Source organism: Petaurus breviceps, unplaced genomic scaffold (genome assembly GCF_028583685.1).
Source record: "Petaurus breviceps papuanus isolate PSGF00001 unplaced genomic scaffold, PetGlider_PUasm1.0 84, whole genome shotgun sequence".
Classification (NCBI taxonomy): Eukaryota; Metazoa; Chordata; class Mammalia; order Diprotodontia; family Petauridae; genus Petaurus; species Petaurus breviceps.
The window spans coordinates 14,125,569-14,133,960 of NW_027186645.1; the positions used below are offsets into that span (position 1 = coordinate 14,125,569).

At 39.9% G+C, this 8,392-nt stretch overlaps 1 pseudogene; it reads right to left on the reverse strand.

The window, feature by feature from the left end:
• Positions 1-2,742: 2,742 nt before the first annotated feature.
• Positions 2,743-4,268, reverse strand: LOC138176210 (DNA polymerase epsilon subunit 2-like; annotated as a pseudogene).
• Positions 4,269-8,392: the final 4,124 nt, after the last annotated feature.

Below are 8,392 nucleotides of genomic sequence, written 5' to 3' on the forward strand. Positions count from 1 at the left end.
CTCTCTCTCTCTCTCTCTGTCTCTCTGTCTCTCTGTCTCTCTCTCTCACTTCTCCTTCCCTCCTTTCCCTATGTCTCTGTCTCTTTCTTGTCTCCCTTCTTTGTCTCTGTCTCTGTCTTTCTCCTTAACCCTTTGAAATCTAGACAGCACACCCACCATCCTAACAAATCTGCTTTCCCAAAGGTCACTATCTCCAAATTGCCAAATCCAATGGCTTTTTCTTCCGTCCTCATCCTCTTTGATGTCTTTGCACCATCAATGCCTATCTTCTATTGAATATTCTTCCATAAAGATGAAATAAACAGATCTATCAGTAATAATTGCTGCTCTGCCCAGGGAACTAAGCACTCACCCTTATCCCTTCTCTACTAAGAGGCACTTCTGTCATGAACTCTGGTTGTGTTCAGTGCTGGAGGAACCTGATTTCCCTAAAAGAGCGTTTAGATTCATCTAATGAAACTATTTGGTTTATTAATTCCTCAACCTTGGTGCCTGGGCAGAAGGGTTAGGTTTTGGCTCATGTCTCATATAATCAGTGTACAATGTAAGTCAGATATTTATTTCCTCCAAGAAATATAAAAGTTAAGCACAAAACACTCACAAATGCACATTGGAAGAAAGACTTAAGATTAAGTAAATTGACTTATAACTATAGTTATACTTTCCTGGGAGGGATGTATGGATGTTCAGGGAAGACTAGCACCTGTGGTGTGAGGGCTTGCCTGGTCCTCCTCTGCTGTCCAGCTGACACCCAACTCTTACCTGGGTCTCTAAGACGCTATAGCATGTACAACAGCCATACCCTGCCAAAACCATCTTGGCAGACAGGTCAAACCAAGTTAAGGATACTTAACAGTTCTCAAACCATTGGTGAGTCAGGGGGATGTCTACTCTAAACATGTATAGACTTCCCCGGGCAGAATGGGCAGATGAGGACAATTTCTTCTGATTGTCATGAAGGCGGCTGAAGCAGGAATGATAGAGCACTTATAGCTTGGTCAGACATCAAAGATGCCAACATTGTTCCCTTTGTCCCAGGCCATTACCAGTCATTTTGATTTTTGTCTTCTCACTGGACTTCATTGACCCAGGAAGAGAAAGTGAGGCTGACGACTTTGTGCAACTCTGCTTTACTTAAATCGAATTCACTTACAAGTTAAGACATCACAATGTGATGTGATTGGTCTTCTTCAAAAACGAAGGATAAACAATAACTCTCCTGGGAGGTTAATACTTAAACCTTATCTAAGTAGGTCATTTATATTTCACCTGGGTTTAGCACTGTCTTCTGAGGGTAGACGTCCTCTGGCAAGCCAAGCCAGGACTTGGGCTTCTCATCTCTGTATGAATTATCTGTTCCCAGAGACCCGGAATAATTGCTCTCTTTGCTTCCTTGTTGCCCTCATGGACTCAAATGGTGGCCTCCAAGCCTGCGCATACTCATCTTGGAGGCTGATATTCATTCACCTAACATCAGGAAAGAACAAACACAGAAGAGGTATTCGAAAACCTCAGAGTTGTCTAGGTAGGACAAGGGCTTTTGTTGCTATGTGTTTACATGCCCAGGATGGAAGAATAGGGAGACAGAGAACAGAGGCCCTTCCCCACCTTGGCTTATAGGAAGAGATGTTATCTGGAAGGTTGAAAGAAAAAGAGACTTCGACACAGAGTCACTGTCTTTTGTTAAGTCCACTGAATTGGACTACTGCTATTCACTAAAGCCAGTAAGAGGAGTGTATTGGCATCTCAAAGAACTAAGAACCATTAGCACTGAATAAGGCATGTGGCTAATTGGAAGCAAGAAGAAAGGCTCTATAAATGCTCTGGGCAAACCCCACTCCCACTCCCACTCCCACTCCCCTTCTTAAAAAGTGATAGCATTTTGGGGGCACTTAGAGCAGTGAATAGAGCACAGGCCCTGAAGTCAGGAGGACCTGAGTTCAAATCTGGCCTCAGACACTTGACTTACTAGCCATGTGACCTTGGGCAAGTCACTTGACTACAATTACCTTGCCTTCCCCCCTCAAATACACACACACACACACACACACACACACACACAACAAAAAAACAAAACAAAAAAGTGATACATTCAAAACAAAATTAGACTCTATGAAGAATATTTGACCGATCATATTACTAATTGCGTTTCCAATACTAAATAATTCTCTTTTGCCATTGGTCCCCTGCCTTGTATCTCAAAGACAATGCTCATTTGTAAGTCTTTTTTTTTGGACCAAGAACAACAATGACTTTATTATTCTTAAAGATAAAGTACAACTCACTAAAATGACTTAGATGTGGTTGGTTTTGGTTTCTATTAACACTTTATCATTGTATACTTCAAATATTTCATGAAAAACAGATTGCATTGATCATTTTAACTGTAGAATTTTGTCATTGTTGATAAAAGGGCTCAGAATTTTCAAGGTAACTCTCCATTTTCCATCAGCTGCTCTGCTTGGTTTCAGCTCCAGAGTACTACCCTTCCTTATTCCCTTTCAGCTTACTTTTGTGTGTGGTCTTACTCCATCAGATTGTAAGCTCCTTGACAGCAGGGTCTCTTTCTTATTTCTACTCCCAGATATCACAATGCCTGGCACATAGTAGGCCCTTAATGGATACTTTTTGGTTTAGAAGATGCTGAAAACTTTTCTCCTATAAAATTTCCTTTTAAAGGTTAACATAATTTTTATTGCACTTTAAATAAAAATAATATAGAATTTAAATTAAGCAAAGTTCCAAGTAAATTTGGTTTCTTCTTAGAGAATCCAGAAGTCTTTAAGTTTGCTGTCTTCTACTGTCTTATTAGAATGATAGAAAACCTTGAATGAAAATTCACCTCTTGGGAAAGAGCCAGGGTTTATGCAAAGACAGTCTGTATTGATAATAGTAAAAGGATCATATTTGTCTGTGATAACAAGTAGATCAGGTAGAGGATACACTCTCAGAGTATGTTTGTATACCCAATACACTAAACAGACATAAAGTGGTAAAGGAGTCAGAAGTGCTTACGATAAGAGAGTCTTTACAAAATGATGAAGAATATCCAGATTTCTGCTAGGAAAGTGGACGCAATTTCTGCACATTTTATTCACCAAATCTTCACGAAAGATAATGATTTCTTGTATGCAATACTGAAGTCTGTAGGGATTAGTAGCGAACACTGAAAATAGTACCCATTGCCTAAAGTCATTAGTGATGCTTTCAGCAAGTGGTGGCCTTGGCAAGATAGGACCAGGCCCAGGATCTTCTGGCTCAGATACAAACACAAAACGACTGCTTTGGTGAATGTTAGAGTGTTCACATATTATGTCTTCAAGAGCCTTTAAGGAATCTTTCAATGACTTAACATGATTTTTTCCACATGGTGCAGATGAAAAATTTGCACTGAAGATGAAACATGTGGGAGGTAGAGAATAGCCAGAAAACATAATGTGAAGCTTTTTTAATACATCTACTCTAGTAGGTCTAGTCAAACATCAGACACCAATACAAAACATAGCATCTTCGTTCTCTCCCAACTGTTTTAGTTTTGCAGAAGGTTTTACAGATGTAGAAGTTGGTCCACCAAAAAAAAAAAATTTACTTTTCCATAGTATGTCCTAGTAGTGCTGGAGGGTTCAATGGGAGGAAATGCAAAGGCATTAACATGAAAAGCCTGATCTTCAAACCAACATTTTGCTAAGATAAAGTATGATTCTGTATACAATCCACTATGAAACTGGGCTTTACTAAGATTCAGTTGCACTGTTCCTGTAGGATCGTCCAAGGAATATTTCCCTTCTTTCATCTGGGTTATCATCCCAAGAACAATCACTTCTCCAATTCCATAGACTGGCCAATAAGGTTTCTATTGTTTTAAGCTGGTATTTAAATGCTTCTTCTTTCATCAGGATGAGCACCTGTTGCTAGAGCCGTAAACAATTTGTGTCTCTGGGTTCTCTGCTGTAAAATGGTATAATGTTCATGAAACACCCCTGCTTTGTCTCTTGCTTTCTTAAATAAATTTGGTGAAGGGTGACTGGTAGAAATTTGTCTTTCCAGATTATAAACAAAGTGTGGAACATCAAATACTCCAATTATGTTAAGAATATGTTCTATAGTTTCATCTACTGACTGACTGCATTCCTGGACTGCTGCTTCCACTACAGATCGTTTAATCATATTTGATGACAAAAGCTGCACTTCAACAGTATCAATGACACTTTCCAATGCATCTCCACGCTCTCATTCAAGAACAAGCTCAAGAGCTTCACTGAGCTATCTTGTGGCTCGACCCATGAGAACTCACTCCTGGAGCAGATAACCCCACAGTTTAAAGGCAGAGACCACTTTGCTCTAAAGCCGATCTGGCGCCATTTTCAGATTTTGGTGCTAAGGTCTCGTTCATAAGTTTTTTTAAAAAAACTTTAGTTTTAAGTGATAAAAATCCAGAATCAAAAATTTTCTCTAGGATATATTCACATGCTAGTTCAGTGACCTCTACATCAATAGGTTATAATCTATATGTCATAAAGATGGTCAGTTGCCTGAAGAGAGGTTTTACCCTTTTCACTTTGAATTCACAAGCCACTGAATTTAGTGGTGGTTTGATTTCTTTAGAAAAAAAAGCTGATTTTGTTGTTGCAGGCAGACTAGAGAAAGGCTTAATGGATATAATTAATTCAGTCACCAACTTTCAAATAATTTCTGTTTTTTAATCAAAGTTCCAGATGTGTCATTGTGCAAAACTACAACTTTACAACATGTTTTCTTTGTTCCTTTTCTTTCTACCCTCATGCATCCTACCCTGCCATTCTTTCCATCTATTCTACACGCTAAAATACTTTTGATATGCAAACATGTGTGTTCTCTAAATAAGGTTATCCACCAAGACTGTCACAGATGTTTTTAGATATGTTTTTCCCAATCCAGTAATTCCGCACTTATGTTTATACAGCTATTTAGAGAAGAGACACTATTTCAGCAGCTGTTGACTGGTTTTCCACTGCCTGAAGGCTCACTCAATCTGCCATTGGGCCAGAAGGTTACAAATAGTGGGAGTGAGAATTTAAAATGTGTTTGGGGATGAAGGGGATGTTATGGCAGATAAGAAGAGAGAGACAGGTTAGTGAAGAGAGAAAACACAAGGAACAGAAATGAAGGGATCTGATTTTAATGAAAATTTTGAACCATTTTCAAATAAGATGGGAAAAAGCATACTCCTACCTCTCACTTTAAGATAGCACCTGAAAACCTAATGTGAAAACTTCATAAGGGGTACAATAATTGAATCAGGGAGGCCACTAGGAAAAGTGATGATAACTGCCAGTCCTGGACATTTCACAACAATTAGAACTACACCCTCTTTCCTTCCGATTAGAATGATTCCAGCTAGTTAAGCTATGTGGTAGGCATTCCAAGTGTCAGTAAGAACTTTCTTTAGAAGAAAATTGTTTGAATCCTACATCATATTTCACAGACCCCTGGAAAAGGTGAGATAAAATTAGCCCACAATTCCAGAATAGCAAATCCTGTTGACAGTATAACACAGAGGAAATGCTTTCTTGATACTTATCATGTGTTATTAGCATTTGTAATCTGTTGTTGACATATCCTTCACCATTTTAAGTACTTTGTGTTCTTTTGCTCCTTTTTCCTGCCTCCATAAATGTATGCTGTTTCCCATGTCGGGAATATACTTATTTCATTAAGACAGGCCTACGACCTCATTTCTCAAACATAGAGAGAACTGAGTCAAATTTATTTTAAAAAAAAATAGAGTTAGGGCAGCTAGGTGGCACAGTGAATAGAGCACTTGTCCTGGAGCCAGGAAGGCCTGAGTTCAAATCCGGCCTCAGACACTTAACACAAAAACTAGCCATGTGACCTTGGGCAAGTCACTTAACCCCAATTGCCCTCCAAAAAAAGCAAAAAAGAAAGTCATTCCCCAATTGGTAAATGATAAAAATATATGATCAGTTTTCAGATGAAGTCATCAAAGCTATCTATAGACATATGAAAAAATATTCTCACTGCTGCTTGGAGAAATGCAAATTAAAACAATTCTGAAGTTCTACCTCATACCTATTAGATTGGCTAATAGGACAGAAAAGGTAAACTACAAATATTGGAGGAGATGTGGGAAAAATACCCCCAAAAAGAGAGACCTACTAGCTATCAAATAAGGAGGTACTCTATGCAAGTCAGACCACATATGCAGTATTGTATTTAATGGGGTTGTAAGATGTTCAGAGAGGACTAATACCACTGGTGTTAGGGTCTTGCTGAGTCCTTTTCAGGGATGCCCATCCACCTTTGGTGTCTACCTGGCACTCAACTCTCACTTGTGTCTCCAGAAAGTTGTAGCATGTACAGCAGCCACACCCCAAAATTGTCTTTTCAGATGTGCTAAACCAGGTTGAGAGTAACTAACACTCCTCAAACCCTACAGTTAATTAGGAGGTGTCTATCCCAAACATGTGAAGCCTTCCCTGTATGGAATGTGTGGATGAGAACAGTTTGTTCCAATGGCCATGAAGGCAGCTGAAGCAAGGACTGGTGGAGGGCTTAGATATTGGTTAGGCATCAAAGATGCCAAGGTCACCTACTGCATCAAGAGTCATTGCCCATTATCTTGACTTTTGTCTTTCCATTGGATATATGATGACTCCAGAAGAGAGCGAGGCTGATGATTTTGTGTAGCTCTGCCTCACTTAAATCCAATTCGTGCATGAGTCAAGACATGGTGTGATGCCATTGGTCTTCTTCAAAAAACAAAGGGCAAACAGCAACACCAACAATTGTATTAGTTCCAGGTATCACAAGTTAGGAAGACTATTGAAAAACTAGAGAGTACACAGAGGAAGGTACCTGAGATGGAGAAGGAAAAGAAGAGAATAAGCATTTAAATGTCTGCTAAGTGTGCAATGCACTTTACAAATATTTTTTCATTAGATCTTCTACAACAACCGGCAAGGGAGGTGTTATTATTACGTCCATTTTACAGATGAGAAAACTGAGATAGATTGAGAGCTAGTCAGTATCTGAGTCTGGATTCAAACTCAGATCTCCCTAACTCCAGACCCAGTGCTCCATTCACTGTGCCATCTGGCTGCCTAATTAATCCATGTCACTTGGGGCTTGGTTGTTGAAACTGGGAAAATTTAACTTGGCAAAGAGAAAACTCAGGGAGTGGTGTGGTGGTGAGGGTTGTGGGAGATTATAGTTTGAATATTTGAAGAACTGCTTTGTGTAAGAGGTTTTGGATTCAATAAAGCCACTAGGTAGCACAGTGGATAGAGTGTTGAGCTTGGGGTTAGAAAGACTCATCTTCCTGTGTTCAAATCTGGCCTCAAACACTTACTAGCTGTGTGACCCTGAGCAAGTCATTCAATCCTAGTGGCCTCAGTTCCTCATCTGTAAAATGAGCTAGAGAAGGAAATGTTGAACCACCATGCCAAGAAAACCCCAAATGGGGTCATGAGGAACCACACAACACCAAAAAACAACTGAACAGTAATATTAGATTTACTCGGTTTCCAGACAGCAGAACCATGGGCAAAGAAGGAAATTTAGGCTTGATGTCAGTAACAAGTGTAGCTGTCAAAGAATGGAATGAACTGTCTGGAAAAGTGCTGGGTTCCCTTTATTGGTGATCTTCAAGCAGAAGCTAGAGATTGTTTGCTAGTCCAGTGACCTCTACTCTTTCCTGGGGGAAGTCTTCACATGCTTGGGACAGACACTCCCTTAACTCACCAATGGATTGGAGGCCTATCAGTTACCATCAAACTGGTTTAGCCCGTCTACCTACAGTTTGCCAGGGTGTGGCCATTGCCCATACTATTGCTTCTTGGAGCCACAGGTGAGAGTTGGGTGGCAGGTGAACGAACACCAATGGTGGATGAGGAGCCCTAAAAGGACTCTGCAGCCCTCAAGACAGAGGTGCTGGTCTTCCCTGACATCCACACAACCCACCTTTTATTATAGTTACTTGTCTACACATAGCTCTAATGCCTTCCCCTATGGCATCGCAAGATCCTTGAAGGTACAGACAATGCCTTATTCTTTCTTGCATCTCCTCATCTCTCCCTCTTGGTATTCCTGGTCCCCTTAGCAGCACAAGTACCACCTATATTATGCCTTTTCTGATTGCCCAGCTGCGAATGCACTCTCTTCCAAAACTACCCATGCAATTACTACAAATACCTTGTATTTATTTTGTACATTTCATATGTACAAATAATAATAATGGTAACATCTTGCAGTACTTTCAGATTTGCAAAATGTTTTACAAATAATATCTCATTTGATCCTCCTCACAACAACACTGGGAGGTAGTTGCTATTATTGTCCCCATTTTACAGATCAGGAAACTAAGGCAGATGGAGGTTGTGATTTGCCCAGGATC